The following is a 25130-nucleotide window of genomic DNA, read 5'->3' on the forward strand; positions in this document are numbered from 1 at the left end:
AGTAGTAGTAGTAGTAGTAGTAGTAGTAGTAGTAGTAGTAGTAGTAGTAGTAGCAATGAGGTACAGGCCTTAAGAAAACCCCACCTCAGTTAAATACCAAATTAGAAATACTGACAACCAAAGGAGAGATTAATAAAATTGAAATTAAGAAAACTATTGAACTAATAAATAAAACTAAGAGCTGGTTTTATGAAAAAAACAAAACAAAACAATAAAATAGATAAACCTTTGGTTAATTTAATTAAAAAAAAGAAAGAAGAAAACTAAATTACCAGTATCAAAAATGAAAAGGGTTAATCCACCACCATTTTGAAGAGGAAATTAAAACAATAATTAGGAACTATTTTGCCCAACTGTATGCCAATAAATTTGACAATCTTAGAGAAATGGATAAATATTTATAAAAATATAAACTGCCCAGATTAACAGAAGAGCATGTAAAATATTTAAATAACCCCATCTCAGAAAAAGAAATTAAACAAGCCATTGATGAACTCCCTAAGAAAAAATCTCCAGGGCCAGATGGATTTACAAGCGAATTCTATCAAAACATTTAAAGAACAATTAATTCTAATACAATATGGACCATTTGGGAAAATAGGCAAAGAAGGAGTCTTACCAAATTCTTTTTATGATACAAATATGGTGCTGATACCTAAACCAGGAAAAGTTAAAACAGAGAAAGAAAATTATAGACCAATTTCCCTAATGAATATAGATGCAAAAATTTTAAATAAAATGCTAGCAAATGGATTACAACAATTTATCACAAGATTAATACACTGTGGGGGCAGCTAGATGCCACAGTGGATAGAGCGCTGGCCCTGAAGTCAGGAAGACCTGAGTTCAAATCCAGCCAAAAAAAAAAGAATAATACACTATGACCAGGTAGGATTTATACCAGGAATGCAGGGCTGGTTCAATATTAGGAAAACTATCAGCATAATTGATCATATCAACAACAAAACTAACAGAAACCACATGATCATCTCAACAGATGCAGAAAAAGCTTTTGGCAAAATACAACACCCATTCCTACTGAAAACACTAGAGAGCATAGGAATAAATGGAGTCTTCCTTAAAATAATAAGTAGCATCTACCTAAAACCTTCATCAAGCGTCATATGTAATGGGGACAAGCTAGAAGCATTTCCAATAAGATGGGGGGTGAAGCAAGGATATCCATTATACCACTGTTGTTCAATATGGTGCTGGAAATGTTAGCTTTGGCAATAAGAGAAGAAAAAGAAATTGAAGGCACTAGAATAGGCAAAGAAGAAACAAAGCTATCACTCTTTGCAGATGATATGATGATATACTTACAGAATGCTAGAGAATCAAGTAAAAAACTACTTGAAATAATAAACAACTTTAGCAAAGTTGCAGGCTATAAAATAAACCCACATAAATCATCAGCATTTCTATGTATTACCAATAAAGACCAACAGCAAGAGATAGAAAGAGAAATTCCATTTAAAGTTACTGAAGACATTACAAAATATTTGGGTGTCTACCTACCAAAACACATCCAGGAACTATATGAACACAATTACAAAACACTTTTCACACAAATAAAGTTAGACCTAAATAACTGGAAAAACATCAGTTGCTCATGAGTAGGCCGAGCTAATATAATAAAAATGACAATTCTACCTAAGCTAATTTACTTATTCAGTGTAACACCAATCAAACTACCAAAATTTTATTTTATAGAGCTAGAAAAAATAATAACAAGATTCATTTGGAATAACAAAAGGTCCAGAATATCAAGGGAACTAATGAAATGAAATGCAGGGGGAGGTGGCCTAGCTGTTCCAGATCTTAAATTGTATTATAAAGCAGCAATCATTAAAACTACTTGGTACTGGCTAAGAAATAGAGTGGTGGATCAGTGGAATAGGTTAGGTATGTAAGACACAGTAGTCAATGACTATAGTAATCTACTATTTAATAAACCCAAAGACCTCAGTTTCTGGGATAAGAACTCACTATTTGACAAAAACTGCTGGGAAAACTGGAAAAGAGAATAACGGAAACTAGGCATAGACCAAAATCTCTCACCATATACCAAAATAAAGTAAAATGGGTTCATGAGTTAGATATAAAGGCTGATACTATAAGCAAACTGGGAGAGCAAGGAATAGTTTACTTGTCAGATTTATGGAGAACAGAAGAATTCATGACTACATAGGAGATAGAGAACATTATGAAATGCAAAATGGATAATTTTGATTACATTAAATTGAAAAGTTTTTGCACAAACAAAGCCAACGCAACCAAGATTAGGAGGGAAGTAGAAAACTGGGAAAGAATTTTTATAACCAGTGTCTCTAATAAGGGCCTCATTTCTAAAATATATAGAAAATTAAGTCAAATTTATAAGAATACAAGTCATTCCCCAACTGATAAATAATCAAAGGATATGGGTAGGCAGTTCTCAGATGAAGAAATTAAAGCCATCTATAATCACATGAAAAAATGCTCTAAATCACTATTGATTAGAGAAATGCAAATCAAAACAACTCTGAGGTACCACATCACATCTAACAGATTGGCCAACAAGACAAAACAGGAAAATGATAAATGTTGGAGAAGATGTGGGAAAGTTGGAACTCTGATGCATTGTTGGTGGAGCTGTAAAATGATCCAACCATTTTGGAGAGCAATTTGGAACTATGCCCAAAGAGCTATAAAAATGTGCATAACCTTTGACCCAGCAATAGCACTTCTAGGGCTGTATCCCAGAGAGATCGTACAAATGGGAAAAGGACCCACATGTACAAAAATATTTACAGTAGCTTTTTTTGTGGTGGCCAAGACCTGGAAATTGAGAGGATGCCCATCATTGGGGAATGACTGAACAAGTTGTGGTATATGAATAGAATGGAATACTATTGTGCTGTAAGAAATGATGAACAGGCAGACTTCAGAAAAACCTGGAAAGACTTGTATGGACTGATGCTGAGTGAAGTGAGCAGAACCAGGAGAATGTTGTACACAATAATAGCCATGTCGTGCTATGACTGACTTTGATAGGCTTAACCCTTCTCAGCAATGCAAGGATCTAAGACATCTCCAAAGATAGAAAATGCTATCCACATCCAGAGAAAGAACTATGGAGTCTGAATGCACATCGAAGAAGCATACTATTTGCTATTTTTTTTCCCTTCTGTTTTGTTTTGTCTTGTTTCCTCTTTCTGGTGGTTCCTCCTATTGGTTCTAATTCTCCCTTACATCATGACTAATGTGATAATATGTTTAATAGGAATGTATATGTATAGCCTATATCAGATTGCACCCCTACTTGGGGAGAAAGGGGGAGAAAAATTTAAAACTCAAAAGCTTATGGAAATGATTGTTGATAAATCAAAATAAATTAATTAAAAAAAAAAAGACCCCCACCTTGAACTTTCCTACTTGGTCAAGGAAGTCTCTGATGTCCTCTGAGGCTGCAATCCTGTCAACTGGCCTTTCATTATCACCTATGCCCAATTCTTTGTTACCCTTAATCTAGCCCAGCCCTCCACTGACTACCTCCCCATGGCCCCAGGCCACTTCCCACCCTTGATCCTATCTAAACTCCTTTCTACCATTCTCATCAATATTCGCCCAGACCTCTCCTCCAGTCACCCCAGCCTACTGGCCACTCCCATCAAGATCCTCCCTAGACCCCTTCTCCCAGATCCCTCCTCCAGTCACCCCAAACAATCTGGCCACTCCTAGATCCCTCTCACAGAATTTTTGTATATAAAGTCCATCTGGTCACCATTAAGGTACTCAGATTCTTTAAGAGTCTAGCCAAGGGCTCACAAATATTCAGATTCCTTAAGAGTCTGGCCAATATGGAGGATCTTTAATAAACCTTGTCTTTGGCTGAAAGAAGGTTTGGGTTGAATTCATTCCGGCAGGAGCCATGTGTCATGATTTTGGGGTCCCAGTACCCCTAAACCGTAGTAGTAGTAGTAGTAGTAGTAGTAGTAGCAGCAGCAGCAGCTAACATTTATATAGTGCTTTAATGTTTGCAAAGCGATTTACAAATCTCATTTGATTCTCATAGCAACCCTGGAAATCTAGTACTATTATTATTACAGATGAGGTCCTGAGTCATTAGGTAACTTGCCCAGCTAGTAAGTGTCTAAAGTCATATTTGAACTCAGGTCTTCCTGACTCCAGGTCCAGCACCCTATCCACAGTGTTACCTAGCTGCCAGGGAACTCTGTACCTCAGAAACTACAACAGAGGACAGAAGAGTAGCAAGTAAGGAGTTCCCAAGGTATGCTGGGAGGACTAGCAACGTGTCTGCTAGCAGTAATGGCGAAGGAGCTATAAGGCTGAAGAACAGCAAGGAATGGAGAGAGGATATCTCGGGAACAAACCAGTCTGGTATCCACCAATCAGTTCAAAAGCATTTGTTAGGTGCCTGCTGTGTGCCACTGAAATAGGTGCTGGGCTACAAAGACAAAAAGGAAATAATCCCTTCCCTTGAGGAGTATACTTCCCATCATAGCACTACTACTGGTAATGTGAGTTACGTGGATTGTGCAAATTTGAGGAATAGGGGAATTGATCCTTGAACTGCCCTGTTTGAGTGCCTTTCCTTTTCTGGGGCAGTGCTTCAACGCTGGAATAGTACAGTAAGTCTAGAGGACTGGGTAGGTCCCTGGGGAGGTGGTGCTTATGGGAGGGGAAGGCTGTTTAATTATCCAGGAATCTTAATGTTTTTCTCTTGAGAGGACAGCCTTAACCCCAGGGTAGAACTGGAAGTCTGGGGGACTGTATGGTCCCTGGGAAGCGGATACTTTCAGGAGAGGGGAAAAAGTTTTTTTTCAGCTATTTATGGGACCAGGTGCAAGTCCTTTGTGGATTTTTTTGGCTAGGTTAAATAAAGCTTAGCTGTTTGATGTTTTGTTAAGTCTGAGAGCTTCAGTGAGAATAGAGGGTATTTTTCCCCTTTTTGTGGAGACCTAGACACGACCCAAATTCTAATGCTCCTGGTGGAATTTTTGAGTGGAGACAAATGAGTCAAATACTAATGGTCCCCAAGAAAACCCTGAGTAGGGGGCATGAGTCAAAGAAAGACTGCATTAGAGTCCCCGAGATAGAAGCTGGCACGTGTAAATCTGTGTAAATCTGCTGAGCTGTTTTCCTATGATCCTGGGCCATGGATTAAATAGAGTTAGTCGATGTGTCAGAGCCAGGTCTCCTGACTCCAAATCCCATGCTTTTTCCATTGTACCATGCTGATGGGGGCAATGTTTTCAAAATTCACAGGTTCCCAAAGTGGGTGAAACCATCCCCTAGGGGGTGCTAATATGATCCAAGGGGGTGGTAGTAGTCTTGGGTGCAATTGGGGGGCATTGAATAAAAGTAAGGGGGTGACAGAAGTATAAGGAAAGAAGAGAAGATAAGAAAAATTTTGAAAAACCGTTTGTACATTTTTTATCTGTTATGAAACAGAAGCAAAGTGGTAGTGATTATATTATTCTCCAAATAAACACACAAAATGCAAGTTATAACCAATTAGTGGTCAAGTCTGCTGACAAGTCTTAACAAGCAGGTGTTGGCAGGCTAGTGTGGTGAAGTCTGGCATGCATCAGCAGGAATATGTGCATGTAATGACTTGTTTACAATATGATTCTATACAGTTACATGACACAGTATTGTATCATCAAAATTTCAATGCAGGAAAAAACCCAGAAATTTACAATAAATTATTACATTTAAGATGCATCATTTTTAAATATTTTATATATTTTTTGAAATGATGCAAATTTTAAAAAAAGTTAAAGGGTTCAAGAAAGTAGATTTCTAGGGGGGTGCTGAGTAATTTTTTTTTTTTTTTGACTTAGGCAATCAGGGTTAAGTGACTTGCCCAGCTAGTAAGTATCAAGTGCCTGAGGCCAGATTTGAACTCAGGTCCTCCTGATTCCAAGGCTGGAGCTCTATCCACTGTGCCACCTAGCTGCCCCCTTGAGTAATTTTTTTTTAAAGGGGGTGGTAGGCCATATAAGTTTGGGAACCTCTGTTTCAAATCAACTGACTAATGAACACTGCTGTGAGCAAGGAACTATGGAGGATACAAAGAAGGAGAAAATGTGGTTCCTGCCCAATAGGAGCTTACAGTTTAGTTGGGGGTGGGACTAGAATATACCTAGATAGACACACAGATGTATGAAAAACTATACATAATTTCATAGAGTCTCTGAGCTGGAAGGGGTCAGAGATTAGCTAGCTCAAACTACTAATTTTCCACACATGAAAATGTGACTTGTCCATGGTCACAGAGTGACTGAGTAAGTAATGCCAAGCAGTAAATGCTAAGTGCTACAAGAGGCATCATGGTGCAGTGGAAAAAAAAACAGTGGACCTGATGTTAGAAGAAGACCTGGGTTTGAGTTCCTGATTTGCCACTTTTGTTGTTGTTGGTCAGTCGTTTTTCAGTCATTTCTGACTCTTCATGACCCCATTTGGGGTTTTCTTGGCAAAGATACTACAAGAATGGTTTGCCATTTCCTTCTCCAGCTCATTTTACAGATGAAGAAACTGAGGCAAACAGGGTGAAGTGACTTGCCCAGGGTCACACAGCTAGTAAGTGTCTGAAGCCTCATGAGGATGAGTCTTCCTGACTCTAGGCCCAGCACTCTGTCCACCGTCTCACCTAGCTGCCCAGATTTGCTGCTTACTGTATGGCTACAGGTAAGCTACTCCTCCTCTATGAACCTTAGTTTCCTCATCTGTAAATAGGGGATAATAATCTCTGTTTTGGCTACTTAGGAGGGATGTTATGAGAAAAGTACAAGTGGGAGCTGTTATATCATTCTTTGAGAGGCACAGAAAGCATATGTTCTACACTCAGCTATTTTTAAGCAGGAAGAACACAAGCCCCTTTTGCTCATTTGTGTACACATAAGCCAAGATGAACGGTTTAAAGAGTGGTCCCTGAATCAGGACAAAATCTTCCTAGAATAGTTTTTGGATTTTTCATTTGTCCCCATCATCCCCTACCTTGTTATACTTACCTGTGTCTGTCATATACTTCCCTGTCCAGTAAAATGTAAGCTCTTTGAGGGCAAGGATCATGTTGTATTTTAGCGTTGTATCTCCACGTTTCTTTTATATGGTAGGTGCAAAATCCAATGGCCTTTTCTCAGTTCTCATCCTCCTTGACCTCTCTGCAGCATCTGATACCATTAACCACTCCCTACTTTTGGAAACTCTCCTTTATGTCCATGGAGATTCTCTTTAAGACCAGGGACTAGTTTAGTTTTTACTTTATATCCCCAGTACCTACCAGAGTGCTGAGAACATGGAAGAGATTTAAGTGCTTGATGAATTGAATTTCATTGAGTTCTGCCCTCAAACCACCCTTCTTTTGAACATTCCTATTTCTGTTGAGGGCACCCCCAACCATCCAGATTTGCAACCTGAACTATCTATCAATCAATCAATCAATCAACAAGTATTTATTAAATGCCTATTAGGTGCCATACACTGAACTAGGCGCTGGGGATACAAGTACAAAGAATGAAACAGTCCAACCTAATGGGAGAAACAACAAAGACACTTACACTAAGACTTTTGGGACACCCTGTATACATACCTACATATACATACATACATATATACACACATTATACACACACACACAAAATATGTAAAGTTAAATGTAAAATAAATGTATATAAAATAAATGTAAAGTTAACAAACACATACACAAATCAGTTAACTATAAAGCAGTTTGGGAGGACCAAGAAAGGCTTCATGGAGAAGATGGTATTGAGATATATCTTAAAGGAAGGCAAGGATTCTTTGAAGTTGAAGTAAGGAGGGAGTACTTTTCCAGGCATGTGAAATGGCCAGTACAAAGACACAGAGATGGGAGATGAAGTACCACATGTCAGGAACAGGACAGTTTGGCTGGATCGCAGAATGTGGGAGGGGGAATAATGTCTGATGAGGTTGTAAAGGTTAGGGACTAGATTGTATAGGGCTTTAAAAGCTAAAAAAAAAAAAAAAAAGAAAAAAAAGGAGTTTATATTTTATCTTAGAGGCGATCATCCTGAACTCTTCATTTTCTTTTTTTTTTAACTTTATTAATTTATTTTGATTTATCAACAATCACTTCCATAAGCTTTTGAGTTTTAAATTTTTCTCCCCCTTCCTCCCCACCACCCTTCCCAAGACGGCACATAATCTGACATAGGCTATATATATACATTCCTATTAAACATATTTTCACATTAGTGATGTTTTAACGAAGAATTAGAACCAATAGGAGGAACCACCAGAAAGAGTAAACAAAACACAACAGAAGAAAACAATAGCAAATAGTATACTTCGATCTGCATTCAAACTCCGTAGTTCTTTCTTTGGATATGGATAGATTTTTCCATCATGAGGCCTTTGGAGATGTCTTAGATCCTTGTATTGCAGAGAAGGGCTAAGTCTATCAACATTAGTCATCGCACAACATGGCTGTTGCTGTGTACAGCATTCTCCTGGTTCTGCTCACTTCACTCAGCATCAGACCATACAAGTCTTTCCAGGTTTTTCTGAAGTTTGCCTGTTCATCATTTCTTACAGCACAATAGTATTCCATTCCATTCATATACCACAACTTGTTCGGCCATTCCCCAATGGATGGGCAACCTCTCAATTTCCAATTCTTTGCCACCACAAAAAGAGCTGCTACAAACATTTTTGTACATGTGGGTCCTTTTCTCATTTGTATGATCTCTTTGGGACACAGCCCTAGAAGTGCTATTGCTGGGTCCAAGGGTGCACACATTTTTACAGCCTTTTGGGCATATGAAGTCTTCTTCTTCCCTCATTCCCTAGATGTCCAAGTCCTGTTATCACCCTGTCACAACATCTCACAGAGTCCCTTTTCACCCTTCACAGAGCCCGACTCACTTCACTTTGAGGCTTCTCTCTGGAGTATTACATCACCTCCTGGCCCATACTCTTACCCTGGCCTCTTAGCTGGTCCCCCGGCTGATCTCTCTCTTCTCCAGTCTACCATCCACATGGCTACCAAACTGGCATTCTTAAAACCAAGGTGTGATCATGTCAATCCTTTGCTTAAAAAGCTTTGGTGGCTCCCTATTGCCCCTATGCAGAAATATAAGCTCACTTGAAGCAGCTCATAATCGATCTTTCCAGACTGGTTTCCCATCACTATCTCATCTTTGTTCCAGTCATACTGGCCTGTGAGCTGTAGCTTCCTGTTTGTGCCCCACTATATCCCACTTCCATGCTCTGATAGACCATGCTTGATCTCCCTCCTGACCTCCACCTCTTGGAATCTTTAGTCCCTTCAAGACTCAGCTTAAGTTTAATCTCCTTGAATAACTTTGTGTTTATTTTGTATTCATTTTTTGATGAACATGTCATTATCCATCCATCCCCCCTCCCCATAAGTTCCTCAAGGGCAGGGATCATTATTCTTTTGTCTTTGTTCCCCAATGCCTGGCACACAGTAGGTGCATGAACATTATTTGCTGAATTATCCTCAATTGAATTAATAAGTGTTTATTGAGTTGAACTGAAGAGTGATCTCGGCTGAGTAGGGTGACCTTGGTTCTTCTGGTTCTGGGCTCTCACCTTGACTTCTTCCTCTGCAAAACGAAGGGGTTGGACTAGATAATCTTTCAAGTCCTCAGCTCTGCCATTTTTTGCTCAATAACAACAAAAATAGCTTATATTTTAGAATATTTTAAGGTTTGCCAAGTGCTTTACATATAACACTTCACTGGATCCTCAAGACATCTCTAGGAGGGAGGTGCTGTTATTATTCCCATTTTACAGATTAGGAAACTATGCTCTCATGTCTCTTCAGCCCTAACACCCTATAGCTTTTCAGATGGGGTCTCCATTAGTGACAGTACAACTGCTGTTTCCCAAATGTCTTGGGGTCCTTAAGGTTAATAGTTGCATTTTTTTGGGGGGCACATTGGACATAGTAAGGGATGTGTTGTTTTTTAAATTTAAATACAGCTGCAGGAGAAGCCAAAGCACACCCAGGAAGAAAGGCACGAGGTGACCTGAACTTCCCTCACGCAACAGGTGTTCTGCTGGAACCGGTTTCCCCAGAGCAGTTGTGAAACCTCCTTTCTTTCATATCTATAAAAACAGAATGGCTTATCATCTGGGAAGACTGTGGTGCCACTTCTCTAAAAATATGGGGATGGACAAAATACCAAGGAGGTTAGCAGTTGGGGCTCCTCTTAATTGGACTCTGTCAGTATTTTTGCACAGCAGAAAAACAATTTGGTGGAAATCAGGGGCCTTCTTTGTTAATCGCAAAATGAATTGATCTAGGTTCTGATCATGATGCCTTTGGCACAAGCCTCAGATAAATAATTTTCCTTTCTTGGACCTCAGTTTCTTTCTCTGTAAAATGAGGTGATTGGTCTAGATCAATGGTATCAAAATCAAAATAGAAACCAATCCCTGTGAACCCCATATTGACTTAGAAAATCGTATTATCTATGTTGTATTGTATTTTTATTTATTCCATTAAACATTTCCCAATTATGTTTTAATCTGGTTCAGGCTTTACTTGGAATTTTGTGGGAGGAACAGAACTGTTGGCCTTGGGTTTGACACCTCTGGCTTAGGTGACCTCTGAGGTCCCTTGCTGCTACTAATATATGATTCTACGATCAGTATTTCTTAAACCAATTTGGTGAAGGCACACTTTGGGGCTTAAAAGATAATGACAGAATGCATAAATACTAAGTGGGGAAGACTTATGCATAAGCAAATCGAGGAGGGGTAGGGAATTTTCAAGCAAAATAAAAGAAACTTACTTATTATACCAAAAATTTGCAGCATGTATATATTTTTGATAGCTACATAATTTCATGTTTAATATTTTAGAGGCAGTCACAAAAGTCCATCTCTTCAACACCAATATGCTTCCTCTAATGTTATATGGCTGCAAAATGTGGAACATTATGATCTCTGAACAGTAACAACTACAGGTGACTCAAAGGGCAATGGAATGATGCATGATGCCTGAAAATAGGCTGCAGCAAATTATACATGAAAAGTGTTGTAAAAACATTATCAAGGACATGTATGACTAGAAGAACAGGTAGGCTGGCCATTTAGCAAGAATGAGAGATGGCTCTAGCACTGCATCTATAAGTGGGCCTCTAATGAACTGGGTACATCCTTTATGGAACACTTAAAGGATGACATGGACAAAAATCACACAACGTCAAAAGGTATGGCTGAGTTGTCTTATTGGAAGGACTGCTCATTGAAGTATAAGAGGTGCAGACATTGCTAAGATAAGTTTTCTCATAAATTTTCACTCACACCATGCAGAATAGCAGGCCTGGGAGAAGAGTTTGGGAAATGATGTATTAGATGATTTTTTTCTAAAGCCTGATTTCATTTCAATAGTTTGCATTCTAAGGGCCCGTCAAGCTCTGATCTTCCAGGTTCTAGGTGTTAAGGTCCTTTCTAGCTTTGACGCTCCGTGTCCTAAGAACTCTTCTAGTTTCGACATTTTTTGTTCTAAGATTCCCATCCATCTCTGTTATTCTATGCTTGTTTCTATCACTCAAAGCCTACATGAATGACATTTATGGAAAGGAGGCTCTGGGCCAAGACCTTTTCTGGCCCTGACTACCTCTACTACACTCCTCAACTGGATTAAGATCCAATAATAGGTCAACTCACTGATCTACGGCAAGTGGGACATCCGCAAACTCAGAGGGATTTTTGGCTGAAGTGGCTCGCGTGTAAAAAGGCAGCATTCTCTGAATCCTTTGAGGTCCCTGAGTCCCTGCAACATTTTTTAAGCATCCCTTGTGGAATTAATACAATCTCCTGCTTGACTCACTGATAGTCCCTTCCCACCTCTCTATTATTTTCATGATGACCCCGTTTTAATACTCAAGAGACCTGTGGAGCTTAAACCCAGATTTCCACATTTTTGCTACTATAAAGTAGATAATAAATATTAAAAAGTAAGAGATTCACCGGCCCTGGATTCAGGAGGACCTGAGTTCAAATCTGGCCTCAGACACATAACACTTACTAGTTGTGTGACCCTGGGCAAATCACTTAACCCCACTGCCTAGCCAAAAAAAGAAGAAAAAAAAAGTAAGAGATTAATGACTTGCATATGACAGCTTTCATCCAAACTTTCACTTTTACTGGGATAAATTCTACCAGTAAAAACAGTAATCATGGTTCTATATTGCTTTAAGGTTTTTAAAGCCCTCATAGGATCATAGAACATCAAATGTCCAATTTGGAAAGGATTTTAGAATATATAAAACTAGAGCTGGAAGGGACCTTGGAACATGAAAAATCAGAGCTAGGAGGGCTTTTAGAACCCAGTGTTAGAGCCAAAAGGAACCAAGGTCCAGCCTTGATTTTATACATATGGAAACTAAAGCTCAGAGAGAGATGACTCGCCCAAAGATCCCACCACAAACTGATGACAGCTGATATTAGAACCCAAGTCTTCTAATTCCTGGTCCAATGCTCTTTCCATTACACTATAAGACTCCTGCTCAAAATCAGATGCTGCACTTGTCAAAAAAAGCATGAACTCTGTCATTATTACTGAGAATAATACCTTATGTTTATGGAGTATAGTCCTCACAATGACCCTGTGAGGAAGGTGGCATATTACGATTTCCACTTTAAAAATGAGGAAACTAAGGCTCAGAAAGGTTAAGTGACTTGCCTAGGGTCACACAGCTGGTCAGTGGCAGAGCTATGGCTCAAAGTTCTCTCAGGCCACTTCTCTTCCCATTCTATCAGTGCACCTTTCAATGATGAATCCAAACTTGCCAAGCAGCCTAAGCCAGGTTGCAACTACAGGCTTCATTTACAAATTCTCCTCTTATTAACTCGTAGGTTTCCTACTTTAGCTCTCAGCTTTCTGTTTGCTGACTGTATGACCTTCAAGTTACTTCTCCTCTCTTGGCCTCAGTTTCTTACTCTGTAGAAGGAAGGTATTGGACTCAATGATTTCTGGGACATGTTTTTCTTGCTCTAGTTGCTGTGATCCCCCAGACTCCCTGGCATGTCGGCAGCAAGTGCTTGTTTGGGTAACTGACCACATTCCCAGCTCTCTGACACCCATCCGGAAAGCTTCTGTTGTTTCTGAATGGGACTGATTGAACACGTCATTAGTAACTGGACTCTATATGTACCCAAGACAGGTTACGGATCACCAAGTCTTAGTATGGGGTAAATATGGTCAATGGAGTGATTCTGAGAAGCCAAAATAAACTTGAAAGATCAGTCAGCAGAATGTAAACATCACCTAGCGTAAGAGCCTTTTAAGGAACCCTGGGACAAAGAAGCAAAGCTTTGATAATTCTGTGCAATTACTTGGATACAAACTGCAATGTCAGTCAGTCAGTCAGTGATGTATCTTAAGCAGCCATTGATCACAAGGCACAGGCTACGTTGCATTAGGTAGACATTATTTCTACCATTTATTCAAGAAATAATATGTTAAGTGCTCACTGTGTGCAGAGCCCTGGAATGGGAACTGGAAGAGATACAAAGCTGAGAGAACTAACTTCATGGAACTCACAGTCTAATTGGGGGATATGACACGTAACACAGATTATGATCATCCACAGTAATGTAGAAGTGCGTTAAAGAAGTGAAGAACATGATGTCATCCAAAGTTCGAAAGTTTAATAGCTAGGGGAATCAGGAAGGGCTTTTTGGGGGAGGTAGCATTGGAGGTAGGTTTTAAAGGCTGAGGAGGAATTCAGCAGGTAAAGGAGAAGGAAGACATTCCAGATATAGGGAATGATGTGGGCAAAGGCCAGAAGCATGAGACCTTGGGGAGCATGGAGCAGTCAGGTTTGGCTGGAGAGTAGACTACAAGGAGAGAAGCACAGTAATAGAGGTAAGGTTGGAAAGGTAGTCTGGTGATGCCAGACGGGTAAGGGCTTTGAATGTCCCCAGAGAGTTTACTCAGCAGGCAATGGGGAGCCCCTGAAGATTTCTGAGCAGAGAAGAGACAGCACCAAATCTATATATACTTTAATATTTTAAAGATTGGTCATTCATCGACATGAAAACTATGTCAATGGATGTAGATCAAGATCCCCCTAAAATTCAGGGGATGGTCTTTAAGAGTTGCTACAAAATTTCATTGTTCTACATCCAAGCTAGTGACGGGCCCCTCTTAGCAATACTGGTGAGACCTGAACTACACACATGAGGTTACTGTGGCAGTGGTGTGAGGGATGCAGGAGAGGAGAAAGTGGAGAGCAGAGGATTTATTAGGAGGTTACAATAGTCCAAGAAGGTTCTCATCAAGGTTGGTATTGGGGTGCTAATAGGAATAGAGAGGAAGGAAGGGCCATGAGAGATGCAGAGTAGGTTACTGGCAGGACTGATAACTAACACCATCATTTTACTAAATAGCTCTTTATAGTTTAGAATGCCTTCACATCTTATATCGAATTTTATCTTCATAATAATCCTGTGAAATAGTAGGTAGGGCAAATATTATTTTACAGATGAGGAAACTGAGGCTTAGATGCAACATAGCTAGGGGTAGAAATCAAATCTGAGTCTTTCCGATTTCAAGTCCAATAATCTTTCCATTTAACCTCTCTGAGCCTCAGTTCCCTCACTTGTAAAATAGGAATACTTTTTTTGGGGGGGCTAGGCAATCAGGGTTAAGTGACTTGCCCAAGGTCGCACAGCTAGTTAAGTGTCAAGTATCTGAGGCCGAATTTGAACTCAGGTCTTCCTGACTCCAAGGTAGGAGCTCTATCCACTGTGGTCCCAGGAATACTTCTTACACTACTTACCTTAAAGGTTTGTTGTGAGGAAAGTGCTTTGTAGAAAGCACTTTAAAGCGTCATTGAGATTTGGATTGTTATTGTGCCTACTACCTCTGCTACTACAGTGTGTAGACAGTGGTCTAAAACACTGAAGAGATGACTACTCCGGTTATTTCGTGAGGCCAAAATAGAGGAAGAGACAAGAGAGAAGAGGATGTTGGAAAACTGTTAAGATTATATATATATATATATATATATATATATATATATATATACATTATATTCAGCCAGTGCAGAGCTGCCTGTGGTTTCAGAGCAGCAAGTCATACCTCCAACTCCCAGGAGTCACTAAGCTTAGCACAGAGGTGAAAATTCCCTGCTTCTTGGCCTCTGGGGCAAATTGGGTATTACTAGAAACAGCCTTGGACTTGGAGTCCAAGAATAACTTGAGTTAAAATCCTGGTTCTGGCCCTTAATCTTTATTTTACCCTATAAGGCAAGTCAATTCACTTCTCTGCATCTCACTTCCCTCATCTGTAAAATGGGGGTTTAACATGTCACTAATCTACCTCATAGCATTGTTTTGGGGAAAATGTTTTGTAAACTGTAAAGTGGTCTGGAAATGGGAACAGAAAAAAAAAAAGAAATGGGAATAGTCAGAAGATCTGGTTCCAACACTTACACATACAGGTTTGCTAGCTGTGTGACCTCTGGCAAGTCACCTGCCTTCCTTGAAGCCCAGTTTACTCCTCTGAAGAGTGAAGGGATTGGGCTTGAGAGGTTTCTAAGGCCCATGTGAGGTCTGCCATCCCATGCTCTTGAGGGTGCCCTCAGCCCCGATAGGCTATGTTCTGAGGGTCTTGCCTGGCTCAAACACTCTAGGCTTCTGTGGCATTCTAAAATGGAATGCTCAAAGACGGGGGTTTATGTGCGGTGCTCTGTTTTTTCTGGATAAATAAGAAAAAAACAGCAACTTTTTAAAAAATTCCAATCCTTGGCCTGAAAATATATTTTTTAAAACAATCGAGTTCCTTTTCTTGTTTTGGCTAAGGTACTATTCTAACCAGGGAACCTGATTCTTTCTTCAATGACTAAAGCAATTGCAGAGCTAGGGGTTCATCGCTTATAACATCATTGACTAGCATCAACCACTATCAAATAAGACATGGGAGATTAAGCTAAACTATGCTCTGAGCCCAGGACTGAGTTTTGGACTTGCCTAATGTTGAGGACATCCTAGATCAGGCGTGGGGAACCTGTGGCCTCCAGGCCACATGTGGCCCTCTAGGTCCTCAAGTTTGGTCCTTGGATTGAATATAAACTTCAAAGAACAAATCCCTTAAAGAAAAGGATTTGTTCTGTAAAACTTGGACTCAATCAAAAGGCTGTACTCAAGGACCTAGAAGGCCACATGTGACCTCCAGGCCATAGGTTCCCTATCCCTGTCCTAAATAAAAGATGATGGTAAAAAACAAGTACGTTAATAACAATTTTAATCTTTTAAAACTCAATTCAAATGTCTCTTGGTGGTATTATTTACCTTTTTTTTTCTTTTTGGTAAGGCAATCAGGGTTAAGTGACTTGCCCAGGGTCACACATCCAGTAAGTGTCATGTGTCTGAGACCCAATTTGAACTCAGGTCCTCCTGACTCCAAGGCCGGAGCTCTATCTACTGCGCCACCTAACTGCCCCTATTTATCTTATTTTTATATCTTTCATTTCTATATCACTTTCATTTTCAAATATGTCTCTCCTCTCCACTCCCCAGAAAGCCAACTCTCATAACAAAGATTCAGAGGGACGACAAAAAGGAGTTCAGCAAAACCAACCATGTCTGACAGCAAGTGCAATATTCCACACCTATCAATGTCCCTCTACAAAGAATGGAGGGAGATACACTTTCTCAACTCTTTTCCAGAGCCCAAACTATTTATTATAATTATACAGAGTTCAGTTTCCATCCTTCTTTTATTTTTTCCATTTACATTTCGTAGTCATAGCATATACAGTTTTTCTCATTCTGCTTTCTTTACTCTCCACTAGTTCATATAAGTCTTCTCAAGCTTCTCTGCATTTTTCAGTCATCATTTTTTGGGGGAGTAATAATTTGTTACACTCATATACTATACTTTATTTAGCCATTCTCCAATTGAAGGCTACCTATTTTGCTCCCTATCCTTTGCTAAATGCTGCTGTCTTTAACCAATTTCATCCTCTCGGCCCAGAGGAGTATTCCCCTTAGCACTGGAACAGAGAGCCTTGTCCACTACTTCCTGCCAACCTGAAGATGAAAATGGGATGGACAATATGCAGAAGGCTGGTTTGTACATCTGGACTATGGAGCATGTGATATCAGAGTTGTTAAATTGGGTCCTTTGTACACAGGACACAGGATGTTTGAATTGGAAGGAACATTATAATGCTGCCAATGGTAACTCAAAAATTACTGAGCATTTTAAAATTTACAAGCCTTATCTACAGAGAGAATAGGAGAGTTGGGAGGCACTGGGCACAAAGAACGTCAGAGCTGGTCATGCTCTCAGTGCACAGAATGTCTGAGTTGGAAGGTTTAGTTTAGAATAGACTGCCCAGGCTAGCAGAACCTCAGAGGTTAACTAATCCGAATCCAACCTCCTCATTTTACAGATGAAGAAACAGAGCCTCAGTATATCTATTCCTGCTCTCTATGGTGAATCTCTGTAAAGATTTCTCAATAGAGCATCTATGTCTCTTCTCTTCAGGCAATATCAGTTTTGCAATGCTGATGTAAGGCTTTTGTGGCATTGAAAACTGCTTCCTTCCCTACAAGTCAGTATGAGCAACACGGCTGGTTGATGCTGAAGGTATGGGATGAACCCAAGAGTAAGAAGATAGCAAATCATGATTTAGGTCTTTTGTTTCAAATGAACCCGGCTAGCATTGAGTGTTTCCCAGAGCTTATCCCATCATCTTGCCTGCAGACGCAAGGTTAACAGAATAAGTGAAATATCTTAGAGAAAAGAGGAGTTTGACCACTAGTAGTTTGAAAGATTTGGACCACAGAATATCAGACCTGCAATGGGATCTTTGTGGTCACCTAGTATAGCCCTTTCATTTTTACAAAGGAAGAAACAGAGGCATGCAGAAAAGAAATGACTCATTCAAGGTTATACACAGAGTAAGTCAATGGCAGAGCTGTTACTTTAGGGTCCCTTGTATTCACAACATCATCTATTCTAAAGGCTCTCCTAGCTTTGACATCCTATTTTCTAAGGGGCCTTGCATTCTAACATTCTATGGTTTACATTTGAAAATTTCTTCTCTTCTAGACAGAACCTAGAACCTAGGTATTTTGCCTTCTAGCTCAGTGTTCTTTTTACTCAGTTGGAGCTGGCTCTGGTGAATGTTTTAGCAGCAACAAATGCATTTAATCTGGGTTCTAGGGAGACTTCTTTGCCCTTTGGAGATCTAAACCTTCAAAGGCAGCACCTAAATTGGAGAATGAAACTGCCACCTCACAGGTATGCATCCTGAGGAGCCAGAGAAACCCAACCTGCCTTAACATGTTTCAGTTGGAAAAACAGAGGTTTAGCCATATGGCTCCAACTGTAGGACGGCACCCTGGGGCCTTCTCCAGAAAGGCTTGTAAGGGCAAATCTTCCTCACAGTTTAGGCACAAGGTACAAACTCCACCCAAAAGGGTGATTTCCAGACAGTCAGGAAATTATTACAGTAAAAAACAAAAATGCTGGTGATCCCCCTGGTCTCTGAATTCCTGGCATATTTCTCATAGTTGGGAGCAAGCCACTCCCAAACTGCTCGATAAACTGACATCTGAGCAACTGCTGGAGCTGTTTTCTTCCTCAAAAGAAAAGAAAGAATGCAATTTCAACGGATGTTTCGGCAAGTTGGCTGATCTGGGTGCGTAAGGGAAAAAGAATGTGAACTATGCAGCCTGTGATGCTGAGGCAATAGTTTCATTGCTCAAATCCCTGAAACTGAACTAAGTGATGGTCGCCAAGACATAGTCTTCTTATTACAGGAGCCAAAGGGAACCAACTTGGGCATGATTGGTTGGGAATCCCTCCCTTGTCTCATTTTCTCTAGCTGCAAAATGAGGCTCCTTCTCATTCTGCTAGTCTCTGTTCTGAGGTTCCTTTCAGCTCTGACTCTGGTGTAGGCAAGTCATAATCTCCTCTCTGATCCTCACTCTTTCCATCTGTAAAATGGAGATAATACAACTAGTCCTACCTGCTTCTCAGGGTTATGATGAAGAAAGTTGCTTATAATCTGTAAAGGACTAGACAAAGGTAATCTATCATTATTGTTACTGCTAAGCTCCCTGACAGTGCTGACATCCTGTGACTTCTTGTCCATTTTTGTTTACTAAGCACCTATCATATGCAAGGGGCTGTGCTAGGGAAAGGAGGGAATGTAGGATGAAAAAGACCTGGTCATTGTTCCAATGAGGCTTCTAGTCTAATCGAGAAGATTAAAAAAATTTCAAATAGAAAACTATCAGCTTCTGGGAGATAAAATGGGACAACCTAATTAACTCCTTGCCTTGTGCAAGAAATAACACAAGATCACTTGTCATCAAAATGCTTCAATCACATTCCCCAGACTGCTTGCCTATGAAGGAAAGTAATATAAATCCATGTAACAGAACGGTTTCAAACCCAAAAGGTATACTTCAATTAACCAGGAAAAACATTACCCAAGGAAATCCAATTAATTGTGTATAGGATTGTATTGTAATAGGATTATAGAGCGAAATAAAGTAACAGAGTTTCAGAATTGAAAGACAAGAGATCCGTCCAGTTGACCTTCTTTCACTTTACAGATGGGGAAACTGAGACCTAGAGAGGTCATATGAGTTGTTCAAAGTCCCAAAGTAAGTCAGAGGCAGAGGTGGGACTAGAACCTATCTTCTGAATTTAGGATCATAGAATTCCAGAACTGGAACCCAAATCATGAGTCCAGTCTGCAACAATCCTGATGGATTATCCCCCAGTCACAGTCATGATTTCCAGTTCAGTATTCTTTCTATCCCGCCAAACTTCTAGGACTTCACTGTACCAACATAATGGAAAAGTTTATCGGCACTAGGTAAATCTCTGGTTGCAGATGCCAGGTCTATGCTGATTTTATGAAGAGCCTGCTCTTTTCAAATCTCCTAATTAAGGTAGATAATGAACTCCCAGCTGCTGGAGAAGCTGGGAAGGAATTTCCATGCAGTAATAGGCCCTATGAGCAAAATGTTCCTGACTATGAGTCAAGCCCCATTGGAAGGTGGGCTCAGAGAGGAAGTGGGGGAAAATCTGGCAAGTGAGTGTGCATCCTTTCGGTAGCTACAATGATTATCTTATGCTTTGTTGGCACGGAGAGAGGCTGGGAGGGTGATGGCATTGATGCCTTGTCTCTGGGAAAGACAAAAGCAGGCTCCGTCTTTCTTTAAAACTTCCTGAGCTAGTAGCCTTGCAGTTGAATGAGCTATTGAATTTTTTTCCTCCAAGTGCAGCAACCTCCCAACCCTCAAAAAAAAGGGAGGAAAAAAAAATCCCAACAGCTCAACATCGAATTTCTATGGCTGGACAAACAATATTGAGTGAGAAAATGCAAGCTCTTTTCATGACTGAGGGCTGTGTGATTGCCTGCCATGGAGCAGTGGAAAGAGCTGTATGTAGCCTGGAAGTCTAGGTCGTCGTCTTGGTTTTATGAAAAACTTGCTATGTGGTTCTGGACAAGTCATTGCCTGCCCTTGTTAAAGCTGATGACTGGTGACTTAAGTAGGAGTTAAATAATACTTGCAAAAGATTAGGAAGCATCTAGGAAGCATCTCTAGGGTTTCCCAAGTTCTGGGTAGGAACCTTAAGGACCTGGAAGCACAGGTGGTTCGGAGGGTCAAAGGATTTTAGAGTTAGGAGAGGACTTAGAGGTCATTTCATCAATCCTCCCATTTTGTAGATGAGGAAACTGAAGCCTACAAAGGTCATAACTTCCATGATCATGCAGGTGAGTAGCACAGCAGAATTGTTGTTCGTCCTTTGGAAGAGGACCAACGACATCACAGGTGATGACTTGCACGTGAACTGGATTTAAGTGAGGCACAGTTGCACAAAGTCATCAGCCTCACTCTCTCTTCCAGAGTCATGGCAGTACCGCAGAAGACAAAAGTCAAGACGACTGGTATAAATGGCTTTAAATGCTACGAGTTTGTGTTTTATTTTAGAAGCAATAGGGAATCACAGGAGCTTCTTGAGCAGGGGAGTGACATGGTTACATACATGTTTTAGAAATACCAGTTTGGCAGTTGTGGGCATAGATGAGAGAAGAAAGCCTGGAGCTGAGAGACCAATTAGTCAGCCATCAGAACAGGCCAGGCAAGAAGTGATGAGGAGCAGAACTAGGGAGGCCAAATGAATGGGCATAAGTGGAAGCCCGTGAAACCTCCTGGCTCTTGGTCCAATCAGACACCCCATTTCTTGCTCTGGGCTGTCCCTTATGCCTGGGATTCTCTCCCTCCTATCTCTACCTCCTGGATCTCCATACTTCCTTCAAGTTTCACCTTCTGTCAGTCAGCCAAAACGCATTTATTAAGCACTTACTATGTTGTGTGACAAGCCGTTCCACTATCTGCTGGCTTCAATGAGGTAAACATAAGAGAAGCTGAAAAACTATGTTGGAAAACATGGCTTAGGAGTAAGAAATGAAATAGACCAAAGGTTTTATTAAAGAACCATACAGAAATCTCACATCTATATATCATGAACACCTTTTTTTGGGGGGGGGGGGCTAGGCAATGGGGTTAAGTGACTTGCCCAGGGTCACACAACTATTAAGTGTCAAGTGTCTGAACTGGATTTGAACTCAGGTTCTCCTGACTCCAGGGCCAGTGCTCTATCCATTATGTCACCTAGCTGCCCCTATGAATACTTTTTTCAAGCACATTAAGAGGTGCTGGAAATGGCAAGCACTGAACACCACCACAAAAATTGGAACCAATTATTTCTAACACACAAGAAATAACTGGTTAGTGATGTGATAATATTTGTAAATAGACTAGTAAGAGCAAAGATATTAGAAGAACAAACATGATATGGTATACTACTAGAACAGCTCCAAGCTAATCTATTTAAATGAGCTGTCGATGCCCCCAAAATGAGAAATTGGTAAAAAAGCAGTCATTGACACAGCCTAGCACCATTTCCTAAGGAAGTTTAACTGATGCAAAGCAATTGCCAAAATGCGTTGGCTAATGGAGCCTAGAAAGTGCTTTAGCCAAAAAACATTTGACCTCCTTGACAAGTAGAGATACGGCAACCAAGGCCAAGACTGGTTTAGACTATAAACGCATTTGTAAAATCATATGCAGAAGGACAGCAGATTATGAGAGGTATATGAAGAAACTCAGTTCATGTGTCATCTCCTAGAGACCCCCTAGTTGTTAGTGCGCGCTACCTCCTCAAATTATTATTCATATCACATTATATTCCCCCAAAGAGCAGAAGTTTCTTGAGGGGGGGGATTATTTTTCATTCAGATTTTTTGTTCCTAGAGCCCGGCATAGTGTTTGCTCTTCACAGCTTGGCTCCTTCCTACCTGCCTTGTCTTCTTATACATTACTTACTCCTAGTACTCTACAGTCTAGCTTTGCTGGCCTATTTACTGCTCCTCACACACTAACTATTCTTTATCTCCCATTTGGGTGCCTTTGCACTGGCTGTCCACCATGCCTAGAAGGCTTTCCCTCATTATTGCTGCTGCTTTCAAGATTCAGCTTAGATCCCACCTTCTGCAGGAGGTTTTTCCTGATCCTCACCCTGCTGCTAGTGCCTTTCCACTTGAGGTTCCTTGTATCTGCACATACAAGTATACATGTACATGTTGTCCTCCCTGCTAGACAAGCACAGAGATGGTTTTGGTTTTGTCTTTATACCCATAGCACTTAGCATAGTCCATGGACCATAGTAAGTGCTTAATAAATGTTTTTTGATTGATTGATTATACATGGTAGGCATTTCATCAATGACTGCTGGACCATTCTGGACAGCGGCATGAGTAGGCAGCTATACTTGACCAGTGAAGAACTTTGTAGGAGAAGCACCATAAAGGATATTATCAGAGAAATGTACTATCAGAAAGAGGGGGTCCAGTTATGCAGCTGGATAATAAATGGTAACTGATGGTGACTTCTGGGTCATGTGACCAACAAGATGGAAGACTAGATACTTTCTCTGATCCTCATGACCTCTTATACTTCTCCAAGAAAGGTATTTTGTGCAAAAGATAAAAGCAATTTCAGCTGTCTCCACAGTCTAAGAAACCTTAAGAAAATAACAAATTGATGAACTAATGGCAGAGAAGGCTTATTTCTAATTCCTAGCTTGATCACCGGGCCCCTCCTCCTTTACCTGCCACTACATTGGGCACTCTGTGCTGCATCACTGCTCAGTCAGAGTACTGAGGAACTGAGGAACTGAGTCAGGCCTGAAGCAAAGAGGACTGGTATCCAGCTATGGCCAGTTCTATCTCCCCAGAAGTCACTTGGGGCAGAGACTGAGACCAGTGAAATGTGAATTGACTAGTGTGGGAGGAGACTGAGATAGCTTTGAGGTCCAGCTCCTGGGGAAACTGCCATCAAAGAGGAAGGAGAAAGAAAGTAAGAATACAAGGGAAAAAAAGATTGAAATTACCAAAGATCTCAGAAGGAAGACAATAAAATAAAGCCTCAAACACAAGCAAATAAACCATCAGGGAAGATATTAATAACAGAAGGGAATATAATATGAGATAATCTAAATGAACAAATGTTGTAAGACAAAGGAAAACGAATCAACACCTGATAGGGCCTGTGGATTCTCAAGAGAGTATGGAATTATAGCAGGATGTTCTTTTCTCCTTCCCCTCTCCATCCCCAACATTCCATCTTCCACTTTGTACCTCTGCACAAGATGTCTCCCATGTCTAGACTCTTCTCCCTCTTTGCCACCAGCCTGGGGGCTGTCTGTTCATCCATTATCTTTCATTCTCACTCCATGATCAACCCATCTCTTTTTCTGGCTGCCATACAGGTTTGCAATACATCTTTTATGCCACTTTTTGCTCACAATTTTTTGTTGGTAATATAGGGCAACCTATTCAGGCCCATTCTGCTTCCCCACTGGCATCTGAATCATTTTTGCAATTCTGATTTCACCTGTATGTGTTTTTTCCTGAATGTAGCTAAAAGGAGCTGTCAGCAATCCTTCCATTTCACCCTCTCACTTCTTTTTTTTGTTTTTGCTTTCATTTAGAGCGAGGATGTCAGGACCAATATAATTCAGTTCCCCCAGTAACATGCTGATTCCTTGGTAACTGAACAAGGATAATATCTTGAGTTAACAACCATTGAATGCTTACAGACAATGTGAAAACTCGGAACTTTTTAGCACTCTGCTCTCTTTCCCACCACTTATGCCACTCATGCCACTCTTGATGAAGAAGCACTGAGATGGGGGCCATTCTGTATTTTTCTTTGTTTTGTGGGTTGCCATGGTCAAAGAATCAATGGCCAGTTGGTCTGTTCGGCCTACTGTAAGCCTCTTTGCTAGGCTGGCCCGCAGAAAGCAGTCAGCTGCTGGGCTTGTACTTGAAGGCTTTCCAGCCCGACAGACTCTGCCAGTTTGTGTTCTACTGGCACAACATCGAAGAACTCAGGGTTTCCTCCATGCCTCAATGACTACATATGATATCCATTTAATAAATAATTACTAAATTGAAATATTTGTCCATCTGCATTGGTGGCTTTTAAGAGAGGCTGGATGAATACTTGCTAGGGATGTTGTGCAAACATTGTGTTTCCTATTCAGACAGGGCCTGAAATATATTCCTGAGGCAGGGCTTTGGAGGGATGAGAGAGCAGGTATGTAGTAAGAGTGATGCAAAAACAAAAGCAATAAAGAAAAGAAAAGAGAACAGAGTGTTCATGAAACATTTCTAAACACAAAGAAGAGAGAAGAAAGTCAGAGAGGGACTTAAGACAGTAAGGGCAGTGTTGGTACCACTGTGTTCAATTTAAAATATACTTTAAAAATCCAAGCTGTATGTAATAGGTTTGTGTTTTCATATAGAACCTTCTTTTTCTGTTCTCATATATGGAAATGACTGTGTTTATTGATATTTAATTGATATATTGATATATAAATTTATAATAAAAATGAAATGAAAAAAGTTAAAGAAAAAAGGAAACTGATGTCATTCAAAATCCCTTCTGCCTTTAGGTCTCAGTTACCCCAAGTATAAAGTAAGTATAACATTCCATTCATACTATCTAACTCACAGGGACTTCAAGACGATCAAATCAGAGAACTGAAGTGAAAGTATTTT

The 25130-nt window shown here is 40.3% G+C and overlaps 1 protein-coding gene across 5 annotated transcripts in view; it reads right to left on the bottom strand.

The window, feature by feature from the left end:
• The window catches only part of GNG7 (G protein subunit gamma 7), a 373686-nt gene that overhangs the window by 30158 nt on the left and 318398 nt on the right, over positions 1-25130 (bottom strand). The window contains exon 1 of one of the 5 annotated variants that reach the window (XM_027853091.1): positions 620-643. The exons of the other annotated variants lie outside the window; for them this stretch is intronic. The gene's annotated coding sequence lies outside the window, so the exon portion shown is untranslated. Of the gene's footprint in view, positions 1-619; positions 644-25130 lie in introns of those variants that run through there. 5 annotated transcript variants of the gene reach the window in all.

The sequence above is a fragment of the Vombatus ursinus genome, unplaced genomic scaffold, assembly GCF_900497805.2.
Source record: "Vombatus ursinus unplaced genomic scaffold, bare-nosed wombat genome assembly UNPS02009918.1, whole genome shotgun sequence".
NCBI classification, from domain to species: Eukaryota; Metazoa; Chordata; class Mammalia; order Diprotodontia; family Vombatidae; genus Vombatus; species Vombatus ursinus.